The 25,347-nt window shown below is 40.9% G+C and overlaps 1 protein-coding gene across 3 annotated transcripts in view; it reads right to left on the minus strand.

Moving 5' to 3' along the window:
* Positions 1 to 25,347, minus strand: part of LOC106091151 (uncharacterized) — a 613,012-nt gene that overhangs the window by 574,959 nt on the left and 12,706 nt on the right. For 2 of the 3 annotated variants that reach the window (XM_059361084.1, XM_059361086.1), the window contains exon 2: positions 7,566 to 8,288. The gene's annotated coding sequence lies outside the window, so the exon portion shown is untranslated. The remainder of the gene's footprint in view (positions 1 to 7,565; positions 8,289 to 25,347) is intronic. The other variant, XM_059361085.1, reaches the window with a different exon arrangement.

Below are 25,347 nucleotides of genomic sequence, written 5' to 3' on the forward strand. Positions count from 1 at the left end.
TCTCGATTTGCTTTTTTTAATTAAATGACAGTTTAAATGCCCTGCGTCGTAATTTGCAGTTAAACATCAAACAAAGGAGAACAAAACCCATGATAACAAACTTTTTGTTGTGAACGAGGCCATATTGCAATTTTGTGCTTTTGTTTTCATTGTTGCGTGGGTGTACACATACGGTATCAAGGGCCACTTGTTACTGACTAACTATGACATCGGCTAGACAAATGCTCCCGAAAACAAAGTTTTCACACTGGCCAATTAACAATTCACAAAAATTGTTGCAAATGCAAGTTTGCCCATGAACATTCCATTAAGGAACAGGAGAAAACATCTCACATATCAATGAGTGGTGTCCGATTCTAGTTTAAGCTCTGTGATAAGAGACCGTCCTCTTATAGCCGAGTACGAACGTTGTGGCACAGTGCGACACCTCTTTGAGGAGAAATGGTTAACAAGCAAAAACAAGCTTAAGGCAGCCTACACAAACTTGGGATATGCGTCTGCTAAAAGGTCCGGACTTCCAAGAGCTCAAGATGAAAAACTGGTGGGTGGGTTTTGTAGGAGCTACATCAACTAAAAGTGAAGCCACCTTGGAACAGAGCTTTAAAACCTGGTAAGAACAACAGAAACAAGTAAACACACATTAAGTTCGCCCGTTCTTGAATACTAACTCGTCGTAAAAAAGCGGAAGTTTACTGGGAAGTGTTCTACACACGGCTCAAGGAATACAATACGATTACCAGAGCGGCAAAACGTGCCTCCTGGAAGCTTTCCAGCCTACAGGTCTGTAGCGTTAATGACGCTGCCAAGAACAAAGAGCTTTATCAAGTTATGGTCCGATTCGGACCATAATGGAATTAATGTTGGAGACCATAGTAAAAGTCATTGTGTAAAATTTCAGCCAAATCGAATAAGAATTGCGCCCTTTAGGGGTTCAAAAAGTAAAATAAGGAGATTTTTTTTAAAGGGGAGCTGTATTAGACCAATTCAGACCATATTTTACACGTCTGTTGAAGGTCATGGGAGAAGCCGTTGTAAAAAATTTCACTCATATCAGATAATAATTGCACCCTATAGAAGCTCAAAAAGTCAAGATCCCCGATCGGTTTATATGGCAGCTATAGCAGGTTATGAACCGATTTCTACCAAGTTGTTGGAAATCATAACAAAACACCACATGCAAAATTTCAGCCAAATCGGATAAAAACTGCTCCCTGCAGTGGCTCAAGAAGTCTAGATCCAAGATCGGTTTATATGGCAGCTATAACAAAACATGGACCAATATAGCCCATTTACATTTCCAACCGACCTACATAAAGTACGGGCGGACGGAAAGACGGGCGGGCGGTCAGACAGATGGACGGAAGGACGGACATGGCTAGATCGACATAAAATGTCATGACGATCAAGAATATATATACTTTATGGGATCTGAGACGAATATTTCGAGGAGTTGCAAACAGAATGACGAAATTAGTATACCCCCGTCCCATGGTGGAGGGTATACAAATTTCCCTCAAAAACCCATGTCCAAATGAAACTTTAGTAGACGACATGGGAGTAAGAGCAGAGACAACGGAGGACATGTTGAGGCTTTTAATGAAAACGCATTTCCCACAGGATACGACGGGACTCACGGAGACACCGGAATTTTGGAATAATGACGTTGATCGAAGGTTTATAATTACGGAATTTATGGTGAAGGAATTCTTGAGGAGCTTGAAACCATTAAAGCCACCCGGACTTGACGGAATATTTCCGGCGTTACTACTGAAAGCGGCAGTCTAACTGGCGCCCAACCTGACCAACTTTTTCACAGAGTGCCTAGGACTTGCATATGCTCCGAAATCCTGGCAGGAGGCAAGGGTGATATTTATACCCAAGCCCGGCAAGGCAAGCGTCACCAAAGGCCTGCAGACCTATAAACCTTACGTCCTCTCTACTCAAAACCATGCAACGTATTGCGGACACCATGATAAAGATTAGAACATCCAGCGAACTTCTTAAATACAAACAGCATGCCAAGGTTTATATGGCAGCTATGCATGAGGTTGTGCATAAAATAGAAGAATCTGTCGATGCCAAGACGTACACATTGGCGGTATGCATTGACATCAAGGGGGGCGTTTAATAATTCGTGGACCGACTTATTGATTCCATCCTTAGACCAGTAACGGGTGGACCCGGTTCTTAGAGACTGCATAAGCCATACGCTATGAAACAGGGTGATAAATTGCGGGTTCCATGATATAAATATAAGGGAAAAAGTGGTACAGGGGGGCATTTTTTCGCCACTCCTTTGTGTGACCACCATAAGTTACCTTTTACGGATGCTGACGGAGCAGGGATTTGAACCCGTCTGTTATGCAAACGATGTTACAATACTTCTAAGGGGTAAGGAACCGAACCAGCTATGCCGAAGGGCCGAAAGCGTCTTGAATATGGCATATGACTGGGCTAGACCAAGAGGTCTCAATGTTAACCCTGAGAAGACTGAAATACGTGCTGTATGACAACGATAGCATAGTTACAAGCATAAAAAATACAACGGCTGCGTTGCCTAGGTCATGTTGTCAGAATGGACAAGGAAGATCCAGCAAAGAAGACTTTTGGAGGCAAACACGGTGGTACTCGCAAGCCGGTAAGACCAAAAGCCCGATGGAAAGATCAAGTGGTGGGAGACACCTCGAAACTGGGTGTCAGAGATTTTAGAATGAGCGCAGAGAATGAGGCGCTAAGAACGCTATTCTATGTTCGGCTGGTGGAACAAATGTTCTGTCATAGCCAATTAAAGTAAAGTAAAATTGAAATATGCCTGTTCACGTACCAAGTTTCCTCAACGAAATAATTTCAATGTCTGACAAGGTCAAATCCAAGATCACACCTAAGTGATCTTGGACAATACTGAATTGGCTTATTGAGAAGCCTTACAGAAGTCGAGCACTATGTAGAAGGGCACTATGTAGACGGGCCGTAGGCTCGAAATGGGGCCTGAATCTGAATACGAGGTTAGTCCACTGGTTCTACAGGAGCGTGGTTCGACCAATACTTACTTACGCCTCAGTATTTTGGTGGACAGCTATGGAGAAAAAGTGCAACATAAGGATCATACAACAGGTTCAGAGAATATGATGTCTTGGCATAGGCGGACCGATGAGGACCTCTGCCACTAGGGCACTGGAGACTATTCCAGATTAAGATTGAGGCAGCCACTACGGCTATGAGACTTAAAGCGATGGGAGAATGGATTGAGGATGGGAGCAGCTCATACCATCGCGGTATAATCGAGGCGACGATAGGAAACCTAGAAGGAAGGGTAGAGATCTCCAATCGGATACCTGAGATGAACCATGAGGTCGAGTGCGAGGCACTGCTGCCAGCGGCAACGCCTTGGATTACTAGAACCCTAGAATTGCCATCCGGGAGATCATGTTACACGGACAGATCAAAGCTAGAGGACAGAGTGGGCCTGGAGGTCTACATTGAGAACCCAGGGGCTGAGATCTGTTTTAGACTGCCTGACCATGCCTGACCTGCAGGCGGAGATCCGGGCGATCACGGAATACGTGAAGAGGTGTATATATTCTTGATCGTCTCGTCAATCTAAATCGAGCTAGCCATATCCGTCCGTCTGTCGAAACCACGATTGAGGTCGAACGCATTGAACTGTCCGCTTGAAATTTCGCACAGATACTTAGTCTCGATGTAGGTCGTTGGTAAAAGCAAACGAGCCATATCGGTTCAGATTTAAATATAGCTCCCGATTTGACTTCTTGAGCCCCTGGAAACCACAAATGTCCTCCGATCTGGCTGAAATTCTTCACATAGTGTTCTGTTATGACTTCCAACAACTTTGTTAAGTGCGGTCTAAAGCGGTCTATAACCTGATATAGCTCCCATATAAACCGATTCCTCGATTTGACTTCTTGAGCCCCTGGAAGCCGCAATATTTGTCCGATGTGTCTAAAATTTTGCATGTTTTGTTCTGTTGTGACTTTCAACAACTGCGCCAAGTACGGTCCAAAATCGGTCTATAACCTGATATAGTTCCCTTGTAAACCGGTATCTCGATCATGCTTGTTCGGTTCCTAGTAGCTTTAATTTTGGCTGGTTTGATTGAAGATTAGTATGTGAATAAAATTTTGCCCTTCAAGATTTGGCCCGGCCGAACTTGGCACGCTTTTGTTATACCCTACACCACCACTGTGGTACAGGGTATTATTGTGTAGTTTTTGGCAACGCTAAGAAGCAAAAATCCTAGATCCATTGATAAGTATTCCGATCGCCCGGATCACTTTCAGATTCGATTTAGTCATGTCCGTTTATGAGTCTATAGGTCGTATTTGTTGTGCAATTGTCACGAAATTTTACACTTGTCACTTTTTTGGCTCCAAGATGAACGCTATTGATTTTGGTACAAATCGGTTCAGATTTAGATATAGCTCCCATATATATGTAACGCCCGAATTGCATTTTAATGGCCGTAGGAACTAAAATTTTCAACCGATCTGCACTAAATTTGGCAAGGATTTTTTTTTACTTATCTTAGTATACCTGCAACATTTTATCAAAATCGGTTCAGATTTGGATATAGCTCCCATATATATATATAACGCCCGATTTCCACTTAAATGACCATAGTAACTACAATTGTCAACCGATCTGAACAAAATTTGGCACGTAGTGTTTTTTTTTTTTTGCTTATCTTAACATAGCTGCAACAGTTCATCAAAATCGGTTCAGATGTGGATATAGCTCCCATATATAAGTTACGCCCGATTTCTACTTAAATGGCCATAGTAACTATAATTTTCAACCGATCTGCAAAAAATTTGGCACGGAGTGTTTTGTTACTTATCTTAACATATCTGCAAGAGTTCATCAAAATCGATTCAGATTTGGATATAGCTCCCATATATATGTAACGCCTGATTTGCACTTAAATGAACCCTCCCCTTACCCTAATTTTCAGAAACGCCAGATCTCGGAGATGGGTGGTGCGATTTAAGCGAAATTTTGTGTACTCTCATATAGTACCCTAAAAATAAAAATTTGGTATCCAAATTTCGGATGGGGTACCTAGGGGAGGTGGGGGGGGGGCTACCCCACCCTAAAACCTACCAAACATATATTTAGACCAATCCCGACAATATGGGACTCAAATGAAAGGTATTTAGGTTAAGAAAACGTATCTAATATCCAATTGTCGGACCAAGTGTTAGGGGGACCACCCCAGGCCCCAAAACACCCCTAAATCGGACATATTTAACGACCATGGCAATATGGGACTCAAATGAAAGGTATTCGAGTAGAATACGAATCTTATATCCAAATGTGGGACCACGTTTCTGGGGGTCACACCCTTCACCCCAAAACACCCCCTAAACAGGACATATTTACTGACCATGGAAATATGGGGCTTAAGTAAAAAGTAGTTGAATGTTGAATACGAATCTGATATCCAAATAAGGGACCAAGTGTTTGGGGGGCCGCCTCTCACCAAAAACATCCCTCAAAGGGGTCAAATTTACGACCGTAGCAATATGGGGTTCAAATGAAAGGTCTTTGGGAGTAAAGCTCGACTTTGATATCAATATTCGGGAAAAGTGTTTAAGGGGCCACGCCACCCCCATAACACCACCCAACCCCCAAGACACCCCTAAATGGGACACATTTACCAACCATGGCAATATGGGACTCAAATGAAAGGTATTTTCGAGTAGAATACGAATCTGATATCCAAATGTGGGACCACGTTTCTGGGGGTCACACCCTTCACCCCAAAACACCCCCTAAACAGGACCTATTTACTGACCATGGGAATATGGGGCTTAAATAAAAGGTAGTTGAATGTTGAATACGAATCTGATATCCAAATAAGGGACCAAGTGTGTGGGGGGCCGCCTCTCACCAAAAACATCCCCCAAAGGGGTCAAATTTACGACCTTAGCAATATGGGGTTCAAATGAAAGGTCTTTGGGAGTAAAGCACGACTTTGACTTTTAAAGTGGAAAACGAATCCGATATATATTTTCAAGGCCAACTCACTGAGTGGCCGCCCCATCCCCCAAAACACCCCTCAAGCCGCTCATGTTTGCCGACTATGGAAATATGGGGCTCAAATTAAAGGTATGTAGGAAGGTAGACCATGTATCTGATATCAACATTAGGGGCCAACTGTCTAGCGGACGTCCCACCACCATAACAACCCCCAAGTAGGATGTATTTACTCATCAAGACAATTTGGGTACTCAAGACAATGGAGCTGAATATTCATAGTTTTTAGGGCCGATACCCCAAACCGGACATATTTGCTGGCTTTTTCAATAAGGAGTTTAAATTAGATTAGAAAACAAATTTGATATCCAATTTTGAGGGCAATGGCAATATGGGGTTCAAATAAATAAACGTTGCTGATATATTTTCCGGGCTTAGTGTTTTGGGGATCAATCCCCAATCCCCAAAACACCCCTAAATCGGCCATATTTACCGACCATGTCAATGTGGGGCTTTAATGAAAGATATTGGGGGGTAGAGCAAGAATTGATACCCCTTTTCGGGACCAATTTTCTGGGGGTATTCCCCCGTTCCCAAAATACCCCACAAACAGCAATTTTTTAATGATCGCAATAGCAATCGCAATATGGGGCTCAAATAAAGGTATTTGGGAGTAGAATACGAAATGTAGGACCATGTATTTAGGGCATCACCCCTTCCCCAAAACTCCCCCCAAAGGGTAAAAATTTGTCGACCATGGCAATATGGGGCTCAAAAGAAAGGTATTTGAGATTAGAAAACTAATGTGATAACCTATTTTGGGGCCATGTGTTTGGGGAACGCCTCATCCTGTAAACTCCTCTTAAGCCAACGGCAATATGGGGTTTAAATAAATGGTATTTGAGAGAAGAGGACGATGCTGGTATTTTTTCAGGGCCAAGTATCTGGGGACCACCTCTCCCCCGAAAACACCACAAAATCAGGCATCATGAGAATATCGGGCTGAAATGAAGTATTTTAAGAATAGAGTACACCTTACATCCAAACTTAAATTCGTATATGGACCAATAAAGATAAAATGGGATTCAGATAAAGGCACTTATATTGTTAAACTGTTGGTCAAGCGATATACTATTTTCGTAGCATGGTATTTCACTAAAAGATCTTTAATTGTCGAAAATAAATATTCCAAGGAAACTTTTGTTCCATATAAAGTAAAAGAAGGCGCAGCGGAGCGGGCCCAGCTAGTATAATATATTGGGTTGCCCAAGAAGTAATTGCGGATTTTTCATATAGTCGGCGTTGACAAATTTTTTCACAGCTTGTGACTCTGTAATTGCATTCTTTCTTCTGTCAGTTATCAGCTGTTACTTTTAGCTTGCTTTAGAAAAAAAGTGTAAAAAAGTATATTCGATTAAAGTTCATTCTAAGTTTTATTAAAAATGCATTTACTTTCTTTTAAAAAATCCGCAATTACTTTTTGGGCAACCCTATAGATTTGAGCATGTCCACTTTAGGATGTAGCGGAGCCGGCCCGTGTCAGCTAGTTTTGTATATAAACATGGTCTTACCTTATACTCTTGTTTTTGAGCAGATTTTGGTTCTTGTTGGTATAAAAGGCTGCAGTGGAATATCTGGAGTTGCTTCAAAACGTTCCTTCTCCTAAAGTCACTTCACTTGAAACAATTTTCTTGCACAACACTTTGACACCAAATGAAATTCACTCTAAAATTTATGGTTTTAATTATTTTTCGACTTTAGCGGTGGTTGGTTGGACTTTCACGTCTCTTCTGCATTTCTTTGTTCATTTGGTCCAGCAACCAAGGCAGATAATATAATTTCACATATATTACGAAATGGTAATTGGTAGGCTCAAGCTATGACTGGCTTGCGAGGGATAATAGCAGTGAGGAGGATATTGTTGACTTGTTTATGAATTGTTTTTAATTAATCTGATATTGCTGCGGGCATGTGGGTGTGTGTGTGTGTGTTTGTTTGATACTTTTGTGTGATAGTTTGTTTTATTTTAATTAAGCTTTGGATTATTTATTAAACTTTTTTCACACTCCTTTTAATGGACATTTTTTATTGTTGTCAATAAACCAAGTTTGCACAAAAAGGTCATGCCTGATAATATTTTTATTTGTATGGCCACGGATCGGATAATTATTATTTTTAAGGGGAATTAAGCTTAACCTTACTTTTTATAGCATAAATTATGTTTGCCACTTTCCCAGTGCCACCGTTGTTCAGTGTTGCGGTCTGTGTTTTTTTTTTTTCACGGCACATGAAACCTGCAAATAAAAAGCAGACAATAATTAATCAATCTAAATAATTCATGTGGACATTTAAACACTTCTTTATGTTTCATTTTAATTCTGTGTTAAAATATTAATTGTCGAATGCAACAATTGTGGCTGAATAAAAAAAAAAAAAACTTCATTTAATGAAATTGGCACTTGAATTGTAAATAAAAACCTTAAAATAATATTGTGAAGAGCTTAAAAAAGCACTTAAGCGGAGAACTATGCTATAAGTTCAAATGAATTTTCAATAGTTGGAAAAATATCAAACCAAAAACCAATTAAAAAATCTGTAATGAAGTAGGAGAGAACAAGTAAAAGCGTGCTAAGTTCGGCCCGGCCGAATCTTATATACCCCTTCATCATGGATCGCATTTGTCGAGTTCTTTTCCCGGCATCTCTTCTTAGGCGAAAAAGGATATAAGAAAAGATTTGCTCTGCTAAGAGCGATATCAAGATATTGTCCGGTTTGGACCACAATTACATTTTATGTTGTAGACCTGTGTAAAATGTCAGCCAATAAGAATAAGAATTGTGCCCCTTGGGGGGATCAAGAAATAAAATAGAGAGGTCGATTTATATGGGAGCTGTATCGGGCTATACACCGATTCAGACCATAATAAACACGTATGTTGATGGTCATGAGAGGATCTGACGTACAAAATTTCAGCCAAATCGGATAAGAATTGCGCCCTCTAGAGGCTCAAGAAGTCAAAATCACAGATCGGTAAGAATAAAATACGTCATGCCAAATTTCAGCCAAATCGGATAGGAATTGCGCCCTCTAGAGGCTCAAGAAGTCAAGACCCCAAATAGGTTTATATGGCAGATATATCAGAATATGAACCGATTTGAACCATACTTGGCACATTTATTGGATATCATAACAAAATACTTCGTGCAAAATGTCAGCCAAATCGGATAAGAATTGCGCCCTCTAGAGGCTCAAGAAGTCAAGACCCCAGATAGGTTGATATGGCAGATATATCAGAATATGAACCGATTTGAACCATACTTGGCACATTTATTGGATATCATAACCAAATACTTCGTGCAAAATTTTAGCCAAATCGGATAGGAATTGCGCCCTCTAGAGGCTCAAGAAGTCAAGACCCAAGATCGGTTTATATGGCAGCTATATCAGGTTATGAACCGATTTGAATCATACTTGACACAGTTGTTAAAAGTAAAAATAAAATACGTCATGCAAAATTTCAGCCAAATCGGATGGGAATTGCGCCCTCTAGAGGCTCAAGAAGTCAAGACCCCAGATAGGTTTATATGGCAGATATATAAGGTTATGAACCGATTTGAATCATACTTGACACAGTTGTTGAAAATAATAATAAAATACGTCATGCAAAATTTCAGCCAAATCGGATAAGAATTACGCCCTCTAGAGGCTCAAGAAGTCAAGACCCAAGATCGGTTTATATGGCAGCTATATCATGTTATGAACCGATTTGAATCATACTTGACACAGTTGTTGAAAGTAAGAATAAAATACGTCATGCAAAATTTCAGCCAAATCGGATAAGAATTACGCCCTCTAGAGGCTCAAGAAGTCAAGACCCAAGATCGGTTTATATGGCAGCTATATCATGTTATGAACCGATTTGAATCATACTTGACACAGTTGTTGAAAGTAAGAATAAAATACGTCATGCCAAATTTCAGCCAAATCGGATAGGAATTGCGCCCTCTAGAGGCTCAAGAAGTCAAGACCCAAGATCGGTTTATATGACAGCTATATCAGGTTATGAACCGATTTGAATCATACTTGGCACAGTTGTTGGATATCTCAACAAAATACGTCGTGCAAAAATTCATTCAATTCGGATAAGAATTGCGCCCTCTAAAGACTAAAGAATTCAAGACCCAAGATCGGTTTATATGACAGCTATATCAGGTTATGAATCAATTTGAATTATATTTGGCACAGTTGTTTGATATCCTAACAAAACACGAGGTGCAAAATTTTATTCTAATCGTATGAGAATTGCGCCCTCTAGAGGCTCAAGAATTCAAGACCCAAGATCGGTTTATATGGCAGCTATATCAAAACATGGACCGATATGGCCCATTTACAATACCAACGGACCTACACTAGTGAGAAGTATTTGTGCAAAATTTCGAGCGGCTAGCTTTACTCCTTCGGAAGTTAGCGTGCATTCGACAGAGAGACGGACGGACGGACTTGGCTAGATCAACATAAAATGTCGCGACGATCAGGAATATATGGGGTCTCAGACAAATATTTCGAGTAGTTACAAACAGAATGACGAAATTAGTATACTCCCTATCCTATGGTGGAGGGTATAAAAAAACTTAAATAACACTCTTCATTATGGAATGCCAAAGTTCTAAAATTATAACTCCAATTAAAACCCATAGAAGAGCAATGGCAATTTTTATACCCCTCACCATAGGATGGGGGTATATTTTTTAAGTCATTGCGTTTTTCAAACATCGGAATACCAATTTCCGAATTTACAAAGTATATAATTTTCGGATCGTCATTAAATTGTAAGGCGTGTCTGTCTGTCCGTCTGTTGTAATCACGATGCAACCTTCAAAAATTAAGATATTGAGCTGTCACATCTGTATTTCTGCAATACGCAGGTAAAGTTCTTCAATGGGCCCAATCGGATCATATATGGATATAGCTGCCATATACACCGATCCGCGGATTCAAGGCCTTAAGCCCATAGTAGCCGCATTTATAATCCGATTTCGCTGAAATTTCCAACAGTGAGTTGATATGGGCCAGCCGATATTTGAACCGAATATGGTCCACATCAGGCCATACTTGAATATAGCCGCCACTTAGACCGACCAAATGCCGACTTTGGGTCTTAGGCACATAAAAGATGCATTTATTATCCGATTTTGCTGAAATTTGGAGCAGTGAGTTGCATTGGGCCACCAAAAATACGAGCCGAATGTAGTTTAAAGCAGAAAAATTAAGGTTGTGGCTCTGGATATCTCCAAGGCATTTGGTCTGGGTCTGGCACGCTGCACTACTATCAAAGCTTGTTGTATTTGGTGTCGGTAATGGTTTCGTTCGATTTATTTCCAGCTTTCTCAAGATCTTACTTTACGAGTCGTTTTAGATGGGTTCTCATCCATTGAGCATAAATTGAACGCAGGAGTACCCCAGGGCTCGGTTCTTTCTCTTTCTCCCTCTCTTTTTCTTATTTTCATCAACGATCTGTTGAGTCAGACATCGAATCCGATCTACTCATTTGCGGATGACAGTAATCTCTGTCACTAGTCCTCATTCGCCCATAGGCCGAGTCTTCGAGAAATTGAGAACAAGGGGCGGGTTATGGATGATACACTCTGCCAGGATTTGCTGGCCATTTCTGAGTGGGGTCGAATGAGTCGAGTAGATTTTTATTGCACGGAAGACTCAGTGCTGCTTGTTGTAACACAAATGTCTATCAACGGAGTAGATGATGAGCAATCAGAAGCTCTTGATGTTCTGGGCTCTTGATGTTCTAAACATGTATTTGAAATGTCGAAAGAAGCTTTCAAGTGTTTCGGCCTCCTTAAACGGTGTAAGAATTACTTCACTCCGTCTGATCTTCTTAACATCTGCACCACTTTCATAAGGCCGAAAATGGAGAGCAACTCACATATGTGGGCTGTAGCTTCAAAATCATACCTGAAGCTACTGGACCGTGTACAGGGGAGAGCGATGGCGTTGATTGGGGACAGTAGGAAATCCAACTCTATTGCCTCCCTTAAACATCGTCGCAATGTGGGTTGTTTAGCGCTGTTCTATTGGTACTTTCGTGGTGTGGGTTCGTCTGAAATTTGTATTCCTATTCCTGATGTAAGGATGTTTGTCAGGGATACTAGACATACCAAGGAACTCACACCCGTTTGTAATTGATTGGCCAGCAGACCGCACAATGCGTTATAGAGAGAATTATTATTTCGATCAAACCGTTCGTATGTGGAATCAACTTCCGGCTAATGTTTTTCCCACCCACTTTGACTTTCAGAGATTTAAACACATACATCCTTTCCCCCACCCTCCAATTCCTAATTTCCTTTCACCAATGCAATGCACTGCATTCATAGGGGACATCCCCTGTGTGTTAATTGATAGAAAAACAAAATTGTTAAGATATAGTTGCTATATTTCTATATATCTGCTGATTTAAAGTCTTCAACGCATACAACATAAAGTCTACAACGCCAACAGTGAACTACGCTGGGCCAACCGAAATCTGAAGCGATTATGGTCCACGTTAGCCATTATTTGAAAATAGCTGCCATCTGTTCCGATCTGCCGATTTAGGGTTTTGCGCTCATAAAAGCCTTATTTATCAACCGCTTTCCTTCCAATTTGAATCTATAACGTTAATAAGGCCTCCCTGTACACGAATCTGGTTATGGACCGAATTGGACCGTACTATGCGCAGTTGTTGAGAGTCATAAGAGAACATTTTACGCAAAATCGGATAAAAATCGCAATTTATAAGGGCTTCAAAAGTGAAATCGGGAGATCGGTTTATACAGGGGCTATACAAGGTTCTGTACCAATTTGAACGTCCTTGGTAGTGTTGTTGGAAGTAATAACGGTACTCTATGTGCAACATTTCAGCCAAATCGGACGAAAATTGAGGCTTTCAGGGGTTCAAGAAGACAAATCGGGAGATCGGTTTATATGGGAGCTATATCAAGTTCTTTACCGATTTGGACCGCACTTAACACAGTTGTTGAAAGTCATAACAAAACACAATGTACAAAATTTCAGCCAAATCGGAGAAAAATGGTGGCTTCCAGGGGCTCAAGAAGTCAAATCCGGAGATCGGTTTATATGGGAGCTATATCAGGTTCTTTACCGATTTGGACTGTACTTAACACAGTTGTTGAAAGTCATAACAAAACACCATGTACAAAATTTCAGCCAAATCGGAGAAAAATTGTGGCTTCCAGGAGCTCAAGAAGTCAAATCCGGAGATCGGTTTATATGGGAGTTATATCAGGTTCTTTACCGATTTGGACCGTACTTAACACAGTTGTTGAAAGTCATAACAAAACACCATGTACAAAATTTCAGCCAAATCGGAGAAAAATTGTGGCTTCCAGGAGCTCAAGAAGTCAAATCCGGAGATCGGTTTATATGGGAGCTATATCAGGTTACACACAGGTTAGGACCGTATTTAGCACAGTTGTTGGAAGTGAAAAAAGAACACCACATGCAAAATTTCAGATAAATCGGACGAAATTTGTGGCTTCCAGGGGCTCACGAAGTCAAATCGGGAGATCGGTTTATATGGAAGCTATATCTAAATCTGAACCGATATGACCCATTTGCAATCCCCAACGACCTACTTCAATATTAAATATCTGTGCAAAATTTTATGTGGCTAGCTCTACGCGTTGAGCTGAAACCTCGCACAAAGACCTTTCTTTTTTTTGTCTATAAGCAGGTTAAGTTAATCTATATTGGACTATATTTTGATATCGCCCCCATATAGACCGATTTTGTCTGATTTTGCCAAAATTCGGGACGGTAAGTTGTGTTAGGGCCTTCGATATCCATCTTCAATTTGGCCCAGACCGGTTTTGGACCCATAAGGTTTTGGACCCATAAAATGCGCATTTATTGTCCGATGTCGCCGAAATTGGGGACAGCGAGAAAAAATAGGACCCTTGACTTCTTTCCGCAACATGGCCCAGTTCGGTCCGAATTTGGATATAGCTGCCATATAGATCGATTTCTCGTTTCAAGGTCTTGGGCTCATAAAAGACGCATTTATTATCCAATATCGTCAAAATTTGGGACAGAGAGATGCGATAGGCCCCTCGACACTTCTCTGCAATATGGCGCAGATCGGTCCAGATTTGGATATAGCTGCCATATAGACTGATCCCTCGATTTAAGGTCATGGGCCCATAAAAGGCGCATTTATTATCCAATGTCGCCGAAATTTGGGACAGTGAATTATATTAGGCCCCTCTACATCTTGCTTCAATATGGCCCAGATCGGTCCAGATTTCGATATAGCTGCCATATAGACCGATCTCTCGATTTAAGGTCTTGGGCCCATAAAAGACACATTTATAATCCGATTTTGCTGAAACTTGGGACAGTGAGTTATATTAGGCCCCTCTACATCTTGCTGCAATATGGCCCAGATCGGTCCAGATTTGGATATAGCTGCTATATAGACCGATCTCTCGAGTAAAAGTTTTAGACCCATAAAAGGCGCATTTATTGTCCGATTTCGCAAAAATTTGGCACAGTGAGTTGTCTAAGACCCTTCAATATTCTTCTTCAATTTGGCTCAGATCGGTTCAGATTTCGATATAGCTGCCATATAGACCGATTTCTCGTTTGAAGGTCTTGGGCTCATTAAAGACGCATTTATTATCCAATGTCGTCGAAATTTGGGGCAGAGAGATGCGATAGGTCCATCGACACTTCTCTGCAATATGGCGCTGATCGGTCCAGATTTGGATATAGCTGCCATATAGACCGATCTCTCGAGTAAAAGTTTTAGACCCATAGAGGCGCATTTATTCTCCGATTTCGCAAAAATTTGGCACAGTGAGTTGTCTAAAACCCTTCAATATTCTTCTTCAATTTGGCTCATATCGGTCCAGATTTCGATATAGCTGCCATATAGACCGATCTCTCGATTTAAGGTCTTGGGCCCATAAAAGACACATTTATAAACCGATTTTGCTGAAACTTGGGACAGTGAGTTATATTAGGCCCCTCTACATCTTGCTGCAATATGGCCCAGATAGGTCCAGATTTGGATATAGCTGCTATATAGACCGATCTCTCGATTTAAGGTTTTGGACCCATAAAAGGCGCATTTATTGTCCGATTTCGCAAAAATTTGGCACAGTGAGTTGTCTAAGACCATTCAACATTCTTCTCCAATTTGGCTCAGATCGGTCCAGATTTGGATATAGCTGCCATATATATCGATTTATAGTTTTATGGTCTTGGGCCCATAAAAGGCGCTTTTATTGCCCACTTTCGACGAAATTTTAAACAGTGAGTCATACAAGGCTCTTCAAAATTCTTCTTCAATTTGGCTCAGATCGGTCCAGATTTGGATATAGCTGCCATATAGACCGATCTCTTGATTTAAGGCTTTGGGCGCATAAAAGCCACATATATTGTCCGATTTCGACGAAATTCGGGACAGTTGAGTTGTATTAGGCTTTTTGACAACTTTTTGCAATTTGGCCCAGATCGGTCCAGATTTGGATATAGCTGCCATATAGAGCTATCTCTATTTTTAAGGTCTTGGGCCCATAAAAGGCGCATTCATCATCCGATTTCGACGAAATTTGGGACATTAAAGTTGTGTTAGGCTTTTTGACAACTTTCTGCAATTTGGCCCAGATCGGTCCAGATTTAGATATAGCTGCCATATATTCCAAAAGGAGAATTAATTGTCCGATTTCGCCGAAATTTGAAACAGTGAATTGCGTTAGGCCCTTCAAATTTTCTTTTTAATTTGGCCCTGATTGGTTCAGATTTCGATTTCTCTGACATAGTGACTTATGTTAGGCTTTTCGACATCCGTATCGAATATGGTTCAGATTGTTCTATATTTGGATATAGCTACCAAAAAGATGAATATTTTGTTCTACAAAATTTAACAATGGCTTGTATTTATAAGACCACTCAATGTCCGTGTCGAATTTGGTCCAAATCGGACCATATTTCGATATAGCTTCTATGGGGGCATAAATTGTGCATTTTTCATCGGATTTTAACGAAAGGGGGTTTACATATATATCCGAAGTGGTGGGTATCCAAAGTTTTGGATACCCACCGAATTAAACGCCTTTTTACTTGTCCATTTTCCTATCGGTTGGACCTGTATAGTTGACTTGAGTGTCCTGGTTTGCCCATATTTTATGTCTAAAAAAATTTTGTCTTCTATCTCTTTCACAAAACTCCTATCACTAAAACAATTAAATAAACCATTTGACACAACCAATTTGTTTTCCCTTTGTTATAATTTTTTTTCCATATTTTTTGCCAATATCAATCATATTTTCTCATAAACTTTCACTTAAGCTCAAGACACACACAAAAAAATATACAAATTAAACTTGCCATTGTCCTATCCAATCCAATTATGTTGGTTGTTGAGACCAGCAGTATTTCTATTTGCCACCTTTTGGTAAATGGAATCAACAATTTTCGATTCTTTATCCTTTGCAATGACAATGACAGGCAAATAGTGCAGAAATATTGCACAGAACTTAAATATGCATCGGTATTTGCATTTAAGCACAAAGAGAGACCAACACAAATGAAAATCATTACGTCAATATACGTTATAAAGGGAAAAGTTAAGCCTTTCGTGACCGAGTGCAGCAAAGTGAACTAATATTTGTGAATTTTTAATGTGTGAAAGAGTGTGCCTGTGTGTTATTTGGTGTGCAAGCCCATTTGCAATACTGGGTTAAGGTTATGAGAAAAACCAAATGCAAAAGCCTTTGTTATAAAAAACACAAAACAGTAAGGAAAGGCAAAAATCGGGCGGAGCCGACTATATAATACCCTACACCACCACGGCTGCGGACTACTTTTAATGCATGGAACCTATATTGTCAGATTTAAAATTTTTTTTTTTTGATATATTTTGATATATTGAAGAGAACCTTGTAAGATTTTCGTACGATAGGACTTAAAATTTAGCTATTAGAGCCTTAAAGGCTATATCATATGAAAGATATATATGGGAGCTACATATATCAAAATCTGGACGGACTTTGATCAATTTAAGCACACGTACTAAGACGTCAAGTAGAACACCACAAGCTAAATTTTTTAAAGATCAAACCAAAATTGTGGCCTCTGTAGCCTTAAACGGACACATCGCATGGAAGATATATTGGGTTGTCCAAAAAGTAATTGCGGATTTTTTAAAAGAAAGTAAATGCATTTTTAATAAATCTTAGAATGAACTTTAATCGAATATACTTTTTTACACTTTTTTTCTAAAGCAAGCTAAAAGTAACAGCTGATAACTGACAGAAGAAAGAATGCAATTACAGAGTCACAAGTTGTGAAAAAATTTGTCAACGCCGACTATATGAAAAATCCGCAATTACTTTTTGGGCAACCCAATATATGGGAACTATATCTAAATCTGGGCCGATTTTTATGAAATTTTCCACAGGTATTGGAACGTAAAATAAAAAAAAACATCTTTTGCTAAATTTTTTAAAGATCGGACCAAAATTGTGGCTTCTATATCCTTAAAATGCTATATCGGATAGAATATACATGGGAGTGATATCTAAATCTGAACCGATTTTGGTGAAATTTTGCACTCATATTGGAATATGAAGTAAAACATCTCATGCAAAATTTTGTAAAGATCGGACCAAAATTGTGGATTCACAGCCTTAATAGGACATATCGGATGAAAGATATATATGGCAGCTATATCTAAATCGGGACCGATTTTTATGAAATTTTTCACATGTATTTGGATGTTAAATAATACATCTCATGCAAAATTTTGTAAAGATCGGACCACAATTGTGGCTTCTATAGCCTTAATAGGACATATCGGATGTAAGATACATATGGGAGCTATAAATAAATCTGAACCGATTTTTATAAAATTTTCCACACGTATTTGGACGTTAAATAATACACCTCATGCTAAATTTCGTAAAGATCGGACCAAAATTGTGGCTTCTATAGCCTTAAAATGCCATATCAGATGTAAGATATATATGGGAGCTATAACTAAATCTGAACCGATTTTTAAGAAATCTTGCACACATATTGGGATGTCAAGTAAAACATCTCATGCACAATTTTGTACAGATCGTACGAAAATTGTGGTTTCTACAGCATTAAAAATCATATCGGATGTAAGATATATATGGGAGCTATAGAGAAATCTGAACCGATTTTTAGGAAATTCTGCATACGTATTGGAATGTCAAATAAAACATCTCATGCAAATTTTTGTAAAGATCGGACCAAAACTATGGATTCTAAAGCCTTAGCAGTCCATATCGGATGAAAGATATATATTGGGGCTATATCTAAATCTGGACCGATTTTTTTCAAAATCAGTTGCGTTCGTCCTTATACCAAAAAAGGGAATGTTGAATATTTTGTGACAGTCAGACAACAAATGCGACCTGTACCTTGACTGCAAAAATACATGGACAAACAGACGGACTGTCCATCGGCTTAGAATCAGGAAGTGATTCTAAGCCGATCGGTATACTTATCGCTGGGTCTAGCTCTTCTCCTTCTAAGCGTTGCAAACAAATGCACAAATTTATTATACCCTGTACCATAGGAGTGGTGTAGGATATAAGCAGTAAGGAAGGGCAAAAGTCGGGCAGTGACGACTGTATAATACCCTACACCTAGCCTGTAAGTACAATGTGGGTCCTATATCCAATTCTGAACCAATTTTGATGGACCTTTGGCGAGTAAATATGTTCAAACTGTAAAACCTACGGTTGACAAATGACAACATTATGGCAAATTACCCAAAATCTGACAAACATATATATGGGAGCTATATCTAATTCAGGACCGATTTTGAGCTAACTTCTCACATAATGTGGTAGTCGTCAAGGAAAGCGTTGGGCAAAATTTTGGCAATATTGGGTCAAACAATGCGCTTGCAGTGGCTTTTGGGATGAAAATCCGGCGATATACATATATGACAGCTATATCTAAATCTGAGCCGATTTCTATGAAATTCGCCAGTAATATTCAGAGTCAAGAGAAAATCCCTCCTGCCGAATTCCGAGAAAATCGGTTAACAAATGACCATTTTACTGCATTATTACTGAAAATCGGATGAACATATATATGGGAGCTATATCTACATATGAACCGATTTCGAGCAAACTCCTCACATACTGTGGCCGTCGTCGAGGAAAGCGTTTTGCAAAACTGTGGCAAGATTGATCAATAAATGCGCTTGCTGTGGCTCTAGAAGGTAAAATCGGGCCATATATAGATATGAGAGCTATATATAAATCTGAACCGATTTTCATGAAATTCACCAGTAATATTAAGAGTCAAGAGAAAATCGATCCTGCCAAATTTCGAGAAAATCGGTTAACAAAAGACCATTTTATTGCAATATTACTGCAAATCGGACGACCATATATATGGGAGCTATATCTAAATCTGAACCGATTTTGACCAAACTCTATGTATATTGTGGTAGTCGTCGAGGAAAGCATTGTACGAAGTTTTGGCAAGATTGGTCAACCAATGTGCTTGCAGTGGCTTTTGGAGTGAAAATCGGGCGATATATATATATGAGAGCTATATCTAAATCTGAATCGATTTCCATGAAATTCACCAACAATGTCGAGAGTCATAACAAAATCCTTCCTGCCAAATTTCGAGAGAATCGGTTAACAAATGACCATTTTACTGCATTATTACTGAAAATCGGATGAACATATATATGGAAGCTATATCCAGATCTGAACCGATTTTTTCCAATTTCAATAGGCTGCGTCTCTAGGCCGAAAAACATGCCTGTAAATTAGACAAAAATTGTGGGGGGGGGGGGCTCATCAAGCAGTCAAATCGGGATATCGGTTTATATAGAAGCTATTCCAGGTTATAGACCGATTTTGGACCGTAATTGGCACAGTTGTTGGAAGTCACAACAGAACACTATGAGCAAAATTTCAGCCAAATCGGATTAAATTTAGACTTCCAGGGGCTCAAGAAGTCAAATCGGGAGATCGGTTTATATGGGAGCTATATCAGGTTATTGGCCGATTAGAGCCCTACATGTGACAGTTGTTGAAAGTCGCAACAGAACACCACATGCAAAATTTCAGCAAATCAGACAAAAATTGTGGCTTCCAGGGGCTCAAGCAGTCAAATCGGGAGATCGGTCTATCGGGAGCTATATCAGGTTTAAACCCGATTCGGACCATACAAAGCACAATTTTTGGAGATCATAGCAGAACACCACGTACAAAATTTTAGCTAAATCGGACAAAAATAGTGGCTTCCAGGAGCTCAAGAAGTCAAAGCGGGCGATCGGTGCCTCAAGCGTCTTTGCTACTGATGAGAGAAGAGAGATCGGTCTGTATGACTCTCCCAAACTCGGGTGCTTTCCAGACTTCAGTAGCGGGATCACTCTGCTCATCTTCCAGGCATCGGCAACTATGGGGGTATTAGAAGACAGTTTGAGGACTATTCAACTCCAAGTAGAGAAAGATTTTTCAGCATCAGTAAAGAGAATCCGTCGGAGCCCAACGCCTGTGATAATTTGTCGCCACGGACGACATTCGTAACATTAAAATTGCAAATTTTGCCCATTAATATTCCACTAAGGAACAGGGGCAAACTTCTCACATATCAATGAGTGCCGTCCGCTTCAAGTTTAAGCTCAATGGGACCTCCTTTTTATAGCCGAGTCCGAACGGCGTGCAGCAGTGCCACACCTCTTTGGAGAGAAGTTTTATATAATAATAATACCTCACAAATGTTGCCAGCAATAGAAACGAAAAACCACCGCTGAAATTTTTTTTCTGATGGTCTCACCAGGATTCGAACCCATGCGTTCAGCGTCATAGGCATAAATTGTGATAGCTGTCCATCGGCTCGGAGACCATGGATACAAAAAATGGCTCTCCTCCTAGCCCTGTCACTCTAAGGACACAAAAAATTGACGGTTGAACAACCTGGCGCATCTCTTCCGATAAGTCACAGTTATGTCGCCAAGAGTGACTGTGGTCTTGTCATCCCGTCTACCGGGGTTCGAGAGTGACTTAACAGTAGACCACGGCTTCCCTAAACCGGTACCTAAGTTACATTGCTCCAAGTGTTCCAGCCACAAGTCCCGCTTATGAATTCAGCGACTCAGGTCGCTTTTTCTGGGGTAAGTGGGGTCCGTACAAGGAATCCCATCACACTCGTCTGCGAGTTCCATTGCCTCCGGAGTCGGAGAGTGGTTCGGAGTCGGAAAAAGCGTGCTCAACTCCGAACTAAACTCCGACTCCGGCTTTATAGTCCGGCATAGACTCCGGCGTCAAAAACTCGACTCCGGTCGTCTCCGCAGCCCTGACTCGAGGGAGTGTCAGTTCATTGTAGCCGCGATTGGTATACTCACTGAAGCCGACCCATTCGGTCTTCTTCTCATCGATAAACGTTCGGCACTCAGAGGCTATGAAGTCGGGTGGTCGGTCAAGGGTGAGAATAATGGGGAGGTGGACTGATAGCAAAGAAATTACGGCTTACCAGAATACGTCACTCGAAGATCAGGGGATTCAATGGAAATGTGTGGCGAGCTGCTGCATCTCCGCGTAAACCTAGTAGGGACATCCTCATGCACTGTCTCCATGTGCAAAACATGGAGCTTTCAATCTGCTCTACCAAAACTATGCCCCGCTGGTCGTTACCTAGGGGGGAATGGTATGATGCGCATTAAAGTCCCCTAGGTTAGGTTAGGTTTCAGTGGCAGCCTGCCATCAGACTCACTTAGACGTTTTCGCCCATTGTGATACCAGAGGAACAGAAGAAGGAAGATGCCTCCTAGTTCCTACCGTTGAACCATACAGATCGCTTGAAAAAGCCCAATGCGAATGTTCACATCCGCTAAATCAGACAGGTTCTCAAAGAAATGAGAACCTAAAGTCGAACTCCTTCTGGACTGCTAGTGCGGGACACACACAAAGAAGGTGTTCTATAGTATCTTCTTCCTCGATGTCCTTACAGCTTCTGCTCAAGTCGTTGCCGGCAACCTTCAATCTGTCACGTCTGTTCTAGCCAGTGACAGCAAATCAGTAGACCTCTTCAAGTCTATTAAGGCCACACAGTTTTCGAATGCTGACAGCCCCCACTTTGAGACCATCTATCATTCGTTGCCCTTCGGGCCTGATCCTGAAAACTTAGCTTACATGTCGCTAGAGGCATACCCACAGATTCCAGTGTCCCTGGAGTTTGTTAGGCAGTTCCTAGTCTCGCAAGCTCGTCTGCTTAGAATTCCATGCGATATCTCTGTGGCCCGGCACTCAGAACAGGTGAATTTTGAACTGTTCAGTCATCTCGTTGAGAGATCTGCGACAGTCGAGGGTGGAGATTGTAAGTATTGAGCAGTAGGTGGATTTTTGAAGCGCCATCCACCAGACCTCAAAACCATATAGCATAATAGGTCTGACAACTGCAATATATACCCAATGCAAGACATGCGGTCTAAATGCCCATCTTTTGTCAATGGCTCTCTTGCAGGTGTATAGGGCTAGAGTGGCCTTTCTTGCCCTTTCCAAAATGTTGGATTTGAAGTTCAGTTTCCAGTCTCCTAGAAGCAGACGTTTATGGCCAAACAGCCTACCTACTTATGTCGGGCTTGTAAGCCTGGCCATTAACTGGGTCACAACTCCCAACCGGCGGTATGTACTATCTCGCCAGTACCGGATTTGACTGGTATTCCCCATACACTCCATTTAGCCCCAGGCGCCTGCGAAATGGCTCTATACTGCACGGTATGATGTATCACGAAGGCCAATTCCCCACCTCCAATCTTTAAGCGATCCTTACATAGCGCATTATATCCGTGACAACTCAGCAAGCTGCAGGTGTTGGTCAGCTTTGGCCTGACAATATTGGTGCTGGGATGCAGCTGTTGCGTATATTGCCACGCGGGAGAGGACGTGGAGTCACATATTACGACGACGAGGACGACGACGAGGACGACGACGAGGACGACGACGAGGACGACGACGAGGACGACGACGACGACGACGACTGCGCTTGTGACCCACTGCTGTCTATGTTTGCACAGCACCTTGCAACATATTCTGTGTGACTTTGCTCCCCTAGTGACGTAAGACCAGAGCAAGATCGAAAGTGTCCCACTCAATGCACCGGTTACACCTCACCGATAATGACCGATGATTGGAGGCGGTTCTGGCAAACCGAACAGAATCAGGTTCCGGGGTTCTTTTCGATCCCGGCACGGACCAGAAGCTTGCGGAGACGGCAATCCGGGATAGGAAACTCCCATAACAAAAAAAGGCCCTTGCTGATGAGGATACCATCGGGTAAATCCGGTGCGTACAACCGGGATTGAGTCTTAGACAAATATTTCGATGTGTTACAAACGGCACCTCCCATCCTATGGTGGAGGGTATAAAAATAGTTCATATTTCTCTTCATATATGTCATACCCATTACCAATCTTCATATAAACCATGTAAGAATTCTTCTTGGTGATGTGGAAATTGTCCACTCAAAACAAAACATCGAACATAGTCGCGAATAGATGCAAAAACTTCCGCACACGCTATGGATTATACAATGATACCATAGAAGAGTGTTTCACGACTCATACGGACGATTGGTACGCAAAGAGTTGTGAGAGTATGGTGACGAAGAGTTACTGTAACTTCCGCACATGGATTGTCCAATGATGTGCTAGAAAAGTGTTTGGCGACTTATATGGTCGATTATAAGGCAATGAGTTGCGAGAACATCGTCACGAAGAGTTGCTTAAACTTCCGCACATGTAATGGATTGTCCAATGATATCCTAGAGAAGTGATTGGTGACTCATATGAAATAACAATTGAGTAAAAATCTTCCAGAAGATTGTTTTAGTCGCGGGGACGAACGCTCTTCCAAAATTATGGAAAATGTTTGTAGTGACACGCAAATGACATTCTAGAAGAGTGTTTCACGATTCAGACGAACAATAATTACACAATGAGTTGTGAAAGTATCGCCACGAAGAGTTGCTTTCCGCACACTCAATGGATTGTCGAATGATATACTAGAAGAGCGATTCGCGACTCATATGGATGAACAATTGCATAAAAATCTTCCAGAAGATTGTTTTATTCATCGCGGAGACGAAGGCTCTTCCAATATTATGGAAAATTTTTGTGGGGGAAACATAGGCACACGGGTATATGTGTAAGAGTGCCCACGGCTGTTTAAAGGAGATCTAGCACAGTCTGTCTGTCTGCATGGACGGACGGACAAGTCCAGACCCAAAAATCCATTTGTTACAAACGATATAAAGAAGCCAACGTACCCCCACCTTATGGTGTAGGGTGTAAAATATATACAAAAGTAACAAACTCAATAAATTCTGCATACAAAATGGGTAGCCAACAGTCGACATGGCTGCAGCTAAAGCCCCAATACATCATTTCAACTGTCAGGTGTCAAAAGAGAAAAAAGAAGAGCAAGCAGCTAAATAAATGAAATACTCAGGTGACGACATCGAAAAGTCGACACAAGGCGAGCAGGATTGCTAGCTGCTGGCAAGGTGGCAGATTAGTTGACTGAATGGCAAGCAAAGCAGGCAGGCAGCCAGGCAGTCGACTCAGTGGCAGCAATAAATTAAGCCACAAGGCTCACTAAAAAAAAAGGCCGTAAATCCAGCCAACAACAACGATAGCACTAACCAATGTTGTTGCCTCTGTGTGAGGCATGAGCAATGAAAGTCACAAATGAACTTTGATGACCTCAAATGTTGTGTTCAGTTCGCATTGCAAAATGGAGGCCTGCAGGCGTAAGGGCGTATGGGCTAGCGAAAAACCTTGAACTGTTTACCCAACCTCTTGAAAAACTGTTGAATCTTTTTCTTCTTCCTTTGCAAAGACAGCAAATGACATACTTCTCTGCAGAAGAAAAAATCAATACTTTACTTATTTTAGCCTGAGCGGCAGCTGAACGATAAGACAAGGATAAATGAATTGTGCCATTAAAAGTGGCAACGATCAAGGGAATTTTGCCAAAAGCACTCGAATTGTGGGAGCAAAAAACTCATCTAAGTACAAGACTAAATAAATGAAAATGTTGTAGGTACGACAGTAATAACAATTTGATGAGTAGACATGAGTACAAGGATTGCTTTGAAGGCAATAGGTGTATGAAAATGGGGATAGGGAATTTCAAAAACTGCTTATTAAACTCTACAGACAAATTAAGAACGATTTGGTTTTTTCTATAGAATAAACAATGTCCGAAATTATTTTTGAACAGTAGGTGGACTTTTAATGCGCCGTCCACCATAGCACAACACCATATAGCATTG

Source organism: Stomoxys calcitrans, chromosome 1 (genome assembly GCF_963082655.1).
Source record: "Stomoxys calcitrans chromosome 1, idStoCalc2.1, whole genome shotgun sequence".
NCBI lineage: Eukaryota > Metazoa > Arthropoda > Insecta > Diptera > Muscidae > Stomoxys > Stomoxys calcitrans.